The sequence below is a fragment of the Lynx rufus genome, unplaced genomic scaffold (genome assembly GCF_022079265.1).
Source record: "Lynx rufus isolate CCGP_SWC_20201006 ecotype Redwood Valley unplaced genomic scaffold, mLynRuf1.p SCAF_16, whole genome shotgun sequence".
Taxonomy (NCBI): domain Eukaryota; kingdom Metazoa; phylum Chordata; class Mammalia; order Carnivora; family Felidae; genus Lynx; species Lynx rufus.
Genome location: NW_025814830.1, coordinates 44036884 through 44049799, shown reverse-complemented (window position 1 = coordinate 44049799; position 12916 = coordinate 44036884). Strand labels below are relative to the sequence as shown.

At 48.1% G+C, this 12916-nt stretch overlaps 1 pseudogene; it reads left to right on the top strand.

Moving 5' to 3' along the window:
- The window catches only part of LOC124510766 (peptidyl-prolyl cis-trans isomerase A-like), a 57686-nt pseudogene extending 54029 nt beyond the window's left edge, over positions 1-3657 (top strand).
- Positions 3658-12916: the final 9259 nt, after the last annotated feature.

The following is a 12916-nucleotide window of genomic DNA, read 5'->3' as shown; positions in this document are numbered from 1 at the left end:
TGCTTTCTCCAAAAAAACCGTGGAAGTGCCTGGCCCGAGACAGACCCCGGGACTCCAGGCCCCTGGCACAATTCACCACACGACTGTGAGCAGGTGTCCCACACAGAAGATGTCCCCCCAACCCCGACACCTACAGTGTGCCTATTTCATCATTATTAATTCATTCACTCAACAATATCGAGCGCCTTCTCTGTGTCAGGCAAGGCACTGAGGATAAACGGTGAGTGTTGTGGAGTCCCTGTGTTCACCTGGGCCATTTAGTCGGGAGGCCAGTGAGAAAACAGGGAATTACAACACAGTATGAGAAAAACAACGTGGGGGCTGTGAAGGCACCAGACTGGGGTGAGGGGTCATGGGCACTTCTCAGGTGAAAGCTGAGCTGAGCCTTTGAAGGATGGGCAAGAGTTAGTGGGATGCAGTAGGGGAGTGGATGGAAAGCCACTCCCTGCAGAGAGAACAGCATATGAAAAGGCCTGTGGGGCAGAGCATTCCAAGCAATTCTAGGCTGTTGCAGCAGAAAATGAGAGTAAATGAGAGAGGAAATGCAACCTAAGAAGACAGTGAGCTCAGGACAAGGAAGGGTTTCCAGTGCCTGGCTCCCCTTCAAAATCTAACAGCCCAGGGCTTCTGGGTGGCTCAGTTGGTTATAAGCATCCAACTCTTGGGTCTCCACTCAGATCATGATCTCATGGGTTTGCAAGTTCGAGCTGACAGCACGGAGCCTGCTTGCGATTCTCTCTCTCTCTCTGCCCCCCCCCCACTCGCTCTCTCTCTCTCTCAAAATAGGTAAATAAACTTTAAAAAAATCAAACAGCCCCAGGAAAGATGGAGAGATTATTGAGATGAGGCCCTGTATTTGGGGCAGGAAGGGCAATGTCCCTGAGAAGGGAGCTTAGAGGTGTGGCCACACCTCCCCAGTGCCCATCAGCCTCAACCCCCATTCAACCGAGATCTAGAGGAGCTGTCCAATAGGACATCCCTCCCACCTCCCACCTCTTGTCCCCTCAGTGCCACGGCTGCTGGCAGAAAACACCATTTCAACCTCCCAGCCATTCCATTCAGCTCTTCTAGTAGGTGAATAACAATTTATTGTGCACCAGCCTGGGCTTGGCCCCATGCTCAGTGCTTCACGTGAAAAATCCATCCAAGCCAAAAATTATGTTCAAGCACCTTCTATGTGATAGGCAATATAATTTAGAACTTGGGGGCATAGCCATGAACAAAAATAACAAACTCTCTGCCCTCAAGGAACCTCTATTCTCGGGGCAGGGGGAAATAGATGCGTTATACATCAGGAGGTCATGGTGGTTTAAGAAGAATAGAACCCAGGGAAGTGACAGAGAATGATGGTCAAAAAGGGGGTCATCTCAGTTAAGATCAGAGGGAAGTGAGGAAGTGAACCATGCGGCAATCCGGAGAAAGAATGTATCTTACTGAAAGGACAGTAAGTGCAGAGTGCAAATGTTCCCTCTGTGGGGTTGGGGGGCAGGACCAAGGGCAAAAGCAGGAGGGAACCCTGCCAGAGCAGTGGCAGGAACTCAGATCATTTTCCCAATAGCACGACAGAGTTGGATATTATTGTTGGTCCAACATTACAGATGAACTGAGGTTAAGCGATACACCCCAGGGTCTCAAAACCTTTTTTAGACAGAGCTGGGATTCAAACCCAGCTGCTCAAGCTGTAGAATATGTGCCCTTAACCGCTCCCCTAGAATGTCTTGGCAATGGGGCCCCTCAGTGGCTCAGTCTGTTAAGTGATGGACTCTCAATTTCAGCTCAGGTCATGACCTCACAGTTTGTAAATTCGAGCCTTACATTGGGCTCTGTCCGTGCTGACAGCGCAGAGCCTGCTTGGGATTCTCTGTCTTCCTCTCTCTGCTCCTCCCCCACTCGTGTGCTCTCTCTCAAAAATAAATAAACATTGAAAAAAAAAGAGTGTCTTGTCAAGAAACTGCTGATAACTTATAACAGATCAATAAGATTCCAACCTCCCCAAAGGTTACCCCAAGCTTCAGTGATTCCACACCTAAAAATTTAAGGGGATTATCAAGGACTCAAAGACTTAGCTACTTTGTTTATAACAGTACAATGACTGGCAATGATGCCTTTTCCCTGATAATAGGGAATTGGTAAGTATATATGTTTCATGCACACGAAGAGTATATTACACGTAGCCATTTCAAAAGACACCATAGAAAAGTAGGGGTTGTGGGTGGAGGGGTGGGCTAAATGGGTAAGGGGCATTAAGGAATCTACTCCTGAAATCATTGTTGCACTAAATGCTAACTAATTTGAATGTAAATTAAAAAAAAACTAAAAAATAATTTTAAAAAAGGAAAAGTATACAACAGCATGGAAAGACGGTCAAAATATGTCACTGACACTAAGCCATACACACAGTAGGATCCCATTTTTGTAATAAATAAATAATATATAAATATAGGCACAGACAAAAGACTGGAAGGAATTAAACCAAACTGTTGATAAATCGCTCACCCAGGATGTGGGATTGTTGGGTGGGTTTCCTGCTTTTTGTTTAGCAGAATTTACTACAATGAATATAAATGATTTTTGTGCTTCCTGGGTTGGCCAGTCCCTGGGTGGGGTGGACCTGGGCTCCTCTCACCCCACCCCACTCCCTGACAGGGGCGGAAAGAGGGTTCTGCCGCCTCCCTGCTAGAATCCCATTCAGGTTGGCCCATCCTTATAATGAAGCAGCTCCCTGGCCTGAGAGAAAATTCAGCCTCACCTCACTTCTCTACAAAGACTTCACGATTCAGGGTGCCGGGAGGGCTCCAAGTCTACACTGTGGCAGCACATCAGCTGGGGTGCCAGAGCATCAGGGTAATTAGCCCTCATCTTGTCAAAGGGCTTGGTGCTATTTTTAAAATCTTTCCAACACGTAGATTTCACTAAGGATTCCAGGAGTCCCGCTCAGTCCACTCAGTGCTTTAGGAAGGGCAAATGAACTGATTGAAAATTTAGTGGGGATCACCTAGAACTTTTAGGGAGATGCATCCCTGCAACCCCACCCCAGGCACACATTTGCCAGTCTTCCTACTGGAGGTGGAAGGGAGTTAAGCCAACTGGAACTTTGTCCCCTGCCGCCCCTTTTTCTCACCTGCCTGAAAGACACCTGGAGCCATTCACTTACTAGACCTCTGTTGCAAGACCACTTTAGCACAGAGGCTTCAGAACCAGTCTACAGGCCCTGCTACACACCTGCATGTGACCTTGGGCAGGCTACTTAACTTCTCTGTACCTCAGTTTCCTCATCTATAGGAACGATGAGGGGACAAAGCACCAAACTTCTAGGGCTGTTGTCGTGACCAAAGGTCAGCAAGCCATGGTCTCCCAGACTAAATCCGGCCCACCTCCTCTTTCTGTAAATACAGTTTTATTGGAACACAGCCATGCATATTCATTGATGTATTGTCCAGCGTTGCTTTCTTGCTACAATAGCAGAACTGGGTAGTTATGACAGAGCCTGTACGGGTCACAAAGCCTAAACTATTTATTAAATGTTTATTATCTGGCCCTTTGCAGGACAAGTTTGCCAACTCTGTCTTACATCAGACTCTCCCAGAAGCAGAACGTGAGACAAAGATCTGGGGGCAAGTGATTTATCAAGGAAATGCTGCCAGGAGGAACCAGTAAGGGGGTGGAGGTGACATCAGGTAAAGTCTCAGCCTCTGCCTGACCAGCTATGAGCACTTCCGGTCCCCCTGCAGGTGAAGTGGTTCAGGGGGTCCCTGAAGAAGGGAGCAGGTGACAGAAGCTGCCACATGCCCATGCCATCGTGCTGAGCACTTTAGGTACATTATAATACTGCTCATGGCAGAATTAGGAGGTGGAAAATGTATGATGCCCACTTTACAGCTGGGAGGTAAATGAGATGATACAGATGAAGTCTCAGCCCAGCACTGGCCTCACACAAGGCACCCACCAAGAGGAACCACACATACCACGCTTCTGGCTGTGTGCTGAGTGCTGGGGCCACACAGATCCGTGAGGCGCAGTCTTTGTCCTCCAGGAGCAACTGGACTGGTTGTTGGGGGATCCAGTGTGTAACATCCACCACAGCCCTCCTTGGCATTCCCATTAGGGAATTCAGAAGAGGAGGACGTGCACTGGGAAGGAATCTTGAGGGAGGGAGGGAATTGCCAGGTTGGGGAAAGAGCTTTCCAACACAGGACACAGCATGTGCAAAAGCTTGGTGCTGGGGAACGAGTCACACTCCGGAGACTGCAAGGAGTTTGGGGTGGGTGGATGAAGGCGCAGAGCGAGGGGTGGTGGGAAATGAGGCCACGGGCATAGAGGAGTCACACCCAGCGCAGACCTAAGGTGTTGGAGTCAAGGATTTCAGATAGGGAGTTTAGCTGGTGTATGTTTTCCAGGGCTGGCCCAAGCTGCATGGCTTCAACAACAGGGATTTATTTCCGCAGGATCCAGAGGCTGGAAGTCCAAGATCAAGGTGTCAGCAGGCTTGGCTTCACCCTGACACCTCTCTTGGGGTTGCAGGTGGTCACCCTCTCATTCTGTGTGTGCACCACCAGCGTCTCTCCATGTGCCCATATTTCCTTTTCTCGGGACACCAGACTGGACTAGGGCTCACTCTAACAGCCTCATTTTAACTTAATGACCTCTTTATTTTTTTTTTTTCAACGTTTTTTATTTTTATTTTTGGGACAGAGAGAGACAGAGCATGAACGGGGGAGGGGCAGACAGAGAGGGAGACACAGAATCGGAAACAGGCTCCAGGCTCTGAGCCATCAGCCCAGAGCCCGACGCGGGGCTCGAACTCACGGACCGCGAGATCGTGACCTGGCTGAAGTCGGACGCTTAACCGACTGCGCCACCCAGGCGCCCCTTAATGACCTCTTTAAAGGGCCTATCCCCAAACACAGTCCTGCCTAAGGCACTGGCAGGTTACGGCTTCAGCATATGAATTTGGTGGGGGGCACAATCCAGCCCATAACAGCTGGCATTTCAGAAAGCTCACCATGGGGGCGCCTGGGTGGCGCAGTCGGTTAAGCGTCCGACTTCAGCCAGGTCACGATCTCGCGGTCCGTGAGTTCGAGCCCCGCGTCAGGCTCTGGGCTGATGGCTCGGAGCCTGGAGCCTGTTTCCGATTCTGTGTCTCCCTCTCTCTCTGCCCCTCCCCCGTTCATGCTCTGTCTCTCTCTGTCCCAAAAATAAAAATAAATGTTGAAAAAGAAAGAAAAAAAAAAAAAAGAAAGAAAGCTCACCCTGGTTCCAGTAGGGAGGGCACCTTGGAGAACAGACGCCAGGGGAGGCAGGCTGTGCAGAGCCCCACTGCAGCTGGCCAGCCAATGAGAGCCTGCAGTCGGGGGGCTGAGGCCGCAGTCTGTGGGATGGCCGAGCAGCAGTGGCCACGCAGAACAGGGCCCACTCCCCAGCTGTGACTGACCTTCAGATCCAGGCAGCAAGGAGAAAAGAAGGACAAAGGCACACCAAAGGCCCACAGAGCAAGTGTCAAGGCCAACAAGGGCAGAGAGCCAGCTATCACCTGTCCTTTGGCCAAGCCATGGAGGGTTGAATTGCTGGGCAGAGCCTTGGGGGTGACAGGTGATACCCTCAGTGTCCTGACTTGTTCACAGGTTCCATGTCCTCCTGGCTCCTCTAGCCGTCAAAGGAGCCAGGTTTAGAGCTCACATCAGAAGAGGCAGCACCTTCTCTCAGCTGTCCTCTGAGGTTCCAGGAGCCACTAAGGTGAGCTCATTCTGCTCATTCCCAGGTAGTTCGTTCCCAAAGAATCTATTTGTTCATTTCCTTTGGGCCACGACTCTGCAGTTTCCACCCTTGGTGATTACAAGTCTCTCTCTCTCCCTCTCTGTCTCTCTCATGAACTTACGTACACACATACACACATACACGGTCCACGGTTCCTAAAATTCCACCACTCAAAGATTTATTCCTTTAATCCAATCTCCTGGGAGAAAGAAGGTGCAATACATTAAGTCACCAACACCTTAGTGTGAGTTATTAATCAGATTCTCCCCTCTGCATTAGCCAGGCGTTAAGAAAGTACCAAGCACAGGAAGGGAAATGTTACTGAAGGAAGATGAAATAGCAAAGGAAAAACAAATGTCAGCAGGGGAGAATCAACTTGCTTTCTGCTTTTCTTACTTTTGGACCTTTCCTGGTCGGCCTGATGCTCTAAGTCAGGGGGTGGCAAACTTTTTCTGGAAAGGGCCAGAGAGCAAACATTTTCAGCTTTGCAGGCCATAGAGTCTCTGTTGGAATCACTCGATTCTGCCGTTGTAGCATGAAAACAGCCATAGACAGCGAGGCTGTGTCTCTGTAAAACTACTGTGGACAATGAAATGTGAATTTCATTTAATTTTCATTAAAATATTATTTTTCTCCTCACTGTTCCCAACCATTTACAAATGGAAAGGCCATCCTTAGTTTGCAGGCCATGCAGACACAGGAGGTGGCTAGATGCACCTGAGAGCCACACTTCACTGACCCCTGCCCCTCATGAAGGGTGGAACTTGCACCTTTCGCATCAAACCAAGGACAAGCCCTTGGTCACTCTCTGCTGTTCACCATCCTTACTTCCCCTCTAGCCCTAGAGAAAAAAAGCAGCTCTTTGTTCTGCGGGCTTTGCTCATGATCCCTGGGGATTTGCTCTCAAGTGTGGAGGAGATGACAGGGTGACAAATGGGCTGGCATGCAGGCAAGCCACTGGCAGCAGGCTGCTGTAGAACAGTGGCCTCGGGGTTCATGCTGGTTGACTGAGAAGTGAGCCAGGATGGGTTCCATCTGCCTACCCCTCCTTGGTCCACACCCCATGCATCAGGTCCCAAGGGTCCCATCTGCCACACTTCTGGGCCACCTTTTAAGCACTCCTCCCAAATTACCAAAGCTATTTATTATTATTATTACCAACTAATTTAGACATATACTCATTAACGAAAACAACACTCACTTCCTATTGAGTACTTAGTCTATGCAGGTACCATATAAACTTTCTACAGCTAGGTTTACTCAGGGGCCAGGATTTGTATTAACTGCTATACATGTATGTAATAGTCCCCTCAGGAACCTATGCCTTCAGTACTAGTATTATCCTAATCTTATGGATGAGAAAACAGAGACTAGAAAAGTTAACAACACATCCAAGGTCACACAGCTGGGCAGGTCTGTGTGACTCCAAGCCAGGTTCATTGTCACTGGCTCCCCTGGCTCTCCCTATCTTGCAGCCCCCCGGCAAGACCGTATTATGATCCCAATTCCTCAGGGGCAGAAATAGAAACTCTAAGAAGCCACAGTCTAGGTCCAAGTTCAAACAGCTGATAAGTGGTGGTGCTTACAGCGCTGTGTTAGAACCACCACCATGTGGAGATACCGGAAGTCACCCTGTCCTCATGTGAAAGCACACATGTTTCTAGATAACATCAGAACCTGGGGTCCTAAACTGCAGAGCTGGGCTTCCCGGCAAGTGGCAAGAGAGATTTTAGTCTGACACTATGTCTTATGACTGATCTGAAAGCAGAGCCTGAGACAAGGATTCTTGTGCAAGTGAGTTATTGAGGGAGCAGGCCAAGGAGAAATCTGGAAGGATCAGGGGAGATGAATGGGGCAGAGGAAGAAGGTGCAGGTTCAGCTGAAGTCTGGCCTCAGCCAGATCCCACAGGGAGTTCTGGAGCATGAATGGTACCACAGGGGTTCTCGCATCTTGAAGCAAGGGGCCAGGCCATGATGCCCTGTATCTGTCAGTCATTGGCTATGGGTTGTCCTACATGGGGCTGTGGGGAGCATCTCTGGACCAAGTAGCAATTTTCCAGAGAATGGTGCAACTTGGAGCTCTAGCGGTCAACACTCAAAGCAGCTGGGGGCTGTTGTCCCATTGTTAGAAGGACCTTGGCAGGGCACCACTGGCATCTACTATAAGTAAGTGACCCTGGAGGCCCAGACTTTACTAACTGGCTCTGCAACTCCTGGAAAACCGCGTCCCCTTCCCTTTTCTACCCTTCTCCCTGTCTTTCTCTCTTCCTTCTGGACCTCCTCCTTTGTCACCCTCCAGCACTGGCTGGGCTGGGCTTGGCCTGAGCTTCTGGCTCCTGTATCAGACCATCAGCAATAACAGCCAGAGTTGAAGATTCCAGGAAGTGCCCCACTGTGGCGTCTTCCGGCTTAGACCTGTTCCCCCTCAAGCCCCATCCTGTGGCCTGCCTCTGAGGGGATTCCCAGTGACGTGATCAGGAAGGCAGGGCAGGGAAAGAGCCAAGAGCCAGGCCTGGGGATTAGTGAATGAGGGGAGAGGCTGAGAGCCAGGCAGCTCCTCCCCACCAGCCGGTACCGCAGCCCCCAGCAGGGCGAGCAGCTGCCCTCCCAAGGGCCACCCAAATGGGCCCACTGCCTGATACCTGATTGCCAGGAGATGAGCTGGCCAGGTCAGTGCCTGGAGTCATTTTTAGAGCCTCCGGAGGGTCCTGATTCTATACACAGAAACATCCTCTTCCACTCTGCTGCCATTCATTCATTTATTCATTCATTCAACAATGACTGAGTCCATATGAAAGCTGGGAAAATCTGAACAAAACAGACGGATCCCTGCTTCCATTCCAGCAGGGGTGACAAAGAAATGAGTGTATCAGGGTCACAGAGCACTCAGAGAGATGCACAAGGAATATGCAGTTTCTTTGCTTCCCATAACCAATGCAATCATCGTCCCACCCTGCTAGGAGGCAGGGACAGGAATGGGGGAACACAATTTAAAATTGCCCATTTATGTCACCACCATGCGGTTTCACTTAAGAAGGGCAGTTTGGGAAGATTTGGTTTCTTTTGTCCAGAACAGTACCTGAGTGTGAGTGTAACTACTGGTGGAAGGTGGAGATCACTTGGAGAAACACTGAGTCCTCCCCGCTGGCCACTGGTCCAGAAGGGCTGGCCTTGTCTCTGCCTGCCTGGACTGCACAGTTGCACCTGGTCATATCTGGGGTGCAGCAGCTACTCTTGGGTGCCCCCCACCCCCTCCCTGGCCAGGGTTCCCACCTTGCAGCTGCTGCAGGTGTCGGCCACTCACTTGTCACACCTGTATCCTTCTCTAGGGGACTGCCCTTGGCGGAAGGGAGGTGCCCCTCACTTTGGGAGACGGACCCTGGCCGATGCCTACCTCTCCAGGGTCACCCCACCATACACTCCACCCACTTTATGCTCCAGTCCCGCTGACCTTCTTACACTTTCTCCACCACAGAACCCCTCTAGCCTTTGCGTGGTGGGATTTAAGTTTCAGGCATGCTCACTACCTCCCTTCACCTAATTCACTCTCAGGATGGATTTCCCATAAATGTCAGGTATTTACAGGACTTTTGTTACACACTCACTTTGCACTTCTGTGTTCAACCGTGTGGTTTGATCAATGTCTGCCTCCCTACCTTGACTTTAAACTCCTGAGGAAAGGAACTGTTTATGTTTTGCTAACCATTGAATCCCCAGGGCCTAGTACAGTGCCTGGCACAAAGTAAATGATTAGTCAATGTTTTTTTGTTTTTTTTTTTTTGATGGCATGAACGAATTAAATTTTAAATGAATCCATTAATAAAAGGAATGCAGCCCTTATCTTTGAGTATTTCATTCCGACATTTCTGCCGCATCCTGGGAAATCCTGGAAGTAGGACACTCCTCCTTCAGGGACCCTTTTCCCAGCCTTGGTGAAAGGTTCCAAATTCCTGGCCACCAGGAAGTCCCATGCTGGCAGGAAATGGAGTAGGTTTGTTTGCAAATTGAGCCCAGGGCTCCCTGCCAGGTCCCTGAGCAGAGGCCAAGGCAGCCTCACACGGAGGCCACAGGGCATCCAGATTTGGATTCATCTGCAGCTATCCTTCCCTTTGCCCTCCTAGCCAGAGTATTGCCTTTCTCTAGTTCCTCAAACCCTCTCTCTAGGAATCCTGTCCCACCTTCTGAAAAGAGGGACTACCAGCTCCTAGCTCAGCTCAGAGAATATGAAGGGACTCTTCTAGATTTGCAAAGCAAATTGGTGGATCCAGAATCCAGTTATTCTGAGATCCCACCCAATGATAAAGAGAAGAAAAGCAGCCAATATCTACCACTCTGTGCCAGCCACTGTACTGAGTAATTTACATACGTTATTTTACCGACATGTTACAGCAGTCCTTCTACATGGGTTCTATTACAGTCTCTATTTCATAGAAAGCGAAACTGAAGCTTGGAGAGGTCAGAGAGAGCCTAGAACTCATTCTACTAGATCAGAGGTCAGTAAACTATGTCCCATAGGCCAAATCCAGCTCACCACATGTTTTTGTAAATAAAGTTTTATAGCACAAAAACAGACACATCGACCAATGGAATAGAATAGAAACCCCAGAACTAGACCCCACAAAAGTATGCCCAACTAATCTTTGACAAACCAGGAAAGAATATCCAATGGAAAAAAGACAGTCTCTTTAACAAATGGTGCTGAGAACTGGACAGCAACATGCAGAAGGATGAAACTAGACCACTTTCTCACACCATTCACAAAAACAAACTCAAAATGGATAAAGGACCTGAATGTCAGACAGGAAACCATCAAAACCCTAGAGGAGAAAGCAGAGAAAAACCTCTCTGACCTCAGCCGCAGCAATTTCTTACTTGACACATCCCCAAAGGCAAGGGAATTAAAAGCAAAAATGAACTACTGGGACCTTATGAAGATAAAAAGCTTCTGCACAGCAAAGGAAACAATCAACAAAACTAAAAGGCAACCCACGGAATGGGAAAAGATGCTTGCAAATGACATAGCGGACAAAGGGCTAGTATCCAAAATCTATAAAGAGCTCACCAAACTCCACACCCGAAAAACAAATAATCCAGTGAAGAAATGGGCAGAAAACATGAATAGACACTTCTCTAAAGAAGACGTCCGGATGGCCAACAGGCACATGAAAAGATGCTCAACGTCACTCCTTATCAGGGAAATACAAATCAAAACCACACTCAGATATCACCTCACGCCAGTCAGAGTGGCCAAAATGAACAAATCAGGAGACTATCGATGCTGGAGAGGATGTGGAGAAACGGGAACCCTCTTGCACTGTTGGTGGGAATGCAAACTGGTGCAGCCGCTCTGGAAAACAGTGTGGAGGTTCCTCACAAAATTAAAAATAGACCTACCCTATGACCCAGCAGTAGCACTGCTAGGAATTTACCCAAGGGATACAGGAGTACTGATGCATAGGGGCACTTGGACCCCAATGTTTATAGCAGCACTCTCAACAATAGCCAAATTATGGAAAGAGTGTAAATGTCCATCAACTGACAAATGGATAAAGAAATTGTGGTTTATATATGCAATGGAATACTACGTGGCAATGAGAAAGAATGAAATAAGGCCTTTTGTAGCAACATGGATGGAACTGGACAGTGTTATGCTAAGTGAAATAAGTCATACAGAGAAAGACAGATTCGATATGTTTTCACTCCTATGTGGATCTGAGAAACTTAACAGAAGACCATGGGGGAGGGGAAGGAAAAAAAATGGTTAGAACGGGAGAGAGCCAAAACATAAGAGACTCCTAAAAACTGAGAACAAACTGAGGGTTGATGGGGGGTGGGAGGGAGGGTGGGGCGGGTGATGGGTATTGAGGAGGGCACCTGTTGGGATGAGCAGTGGGTGTTGTATGGAAACCAATTTGACAACAAATTTCATAATAAAAAAATAAAAATAAAAATAACATAAATAAAGTTTTATTGAAACAGAGTCATGTTCATTTGTTTGCATATTGTCTGTAGCTGCTTTTGTGCCATAGTGGCAGAGTTGAGCAGTTGAGACAGAGACCCTCTGGCCTGCAAAGCCGCCCAGAATTTACTAATGGCCTTAAAAAAAGAGTTTACAAAACAAAAACAAAAACATTGTCAACCCCTGTTCTAGATGACACTCCTCACGCATCCCGCTCTGTGTTTTACGTGTGGATTCATTGGTCAGAGTGTTTTTTACTCAGTTTTACAGCAAACATGTCCCACTGCCTGTTTGAGTTTTCCACCTTGAGCACCCAATTAATGCCACCATGCCCCCACCTCTAAGAGAAAAATCCCCCTCCCTGTCCTGCCGCCGCTTCCTGCCCCCAGCTGGACAATGGGACAGCAACCTACGATCTGAACAGGCCAACAGAAAAAGATGGGCTAGACCAATCACATTCTTCTCTTGGGAATTTGGTATAGGGAAAAAGAGAGGCTATCAGGAGAAATGGTAGCTATGACTCTTGAGGACAAATTGACGCTTGGGTGGCTACGATAGGCGAGGAGGAGGCAAGGTTGGGAAGATGCTTGGTGTGGAAGAGAAGAAACTGTGCAAATGGAGACAAAATCTATGAAAGAGTGGCCCTGCTACCCTAAGAAAACAAGAAAGAGAGAAGCCTCTGTTCTTAAAGTTTCCCCAAGTTCAGCTTCCATTAGAACAATTGCCCTCTTCTTGGATTAGGAGTTAGAACTTTTTGGTTGCAAATGAAACAAAATTCAAAATTCAACACAAATGGGCTTAAACATTAATAGGGGTATATCGATTCATACAACTGAGGAAGTCTAACAATACTTCAGACTCAGCCTGATCCAACAGTTCAAATGATGTCACATGGGACCCTGATGTGAAGAACAAAGGCAAAAGAAATGTTAAAAAAAAAAAAAAAAGAAAGAAATGAAATCTCCTTACAACTTGCAACCCAGTGACAAACACTTGAGGCAGGCAGAGTGACCTTCCTCCAGGAACTCAACTACCTAAATGCGAATACTTTGCTGGAGGCAAAAAGCAACTGTAGCTTGACATTAGCCAGACCTCCAGGATCCTGTAAGTCTTCTTTAAAAACCCCTTTGGAAAGTTCCTTTATGTCTATCACCCCCACAATATATGTTAGCAATCATCCTTCAAACGTATGGCCCACTGGTA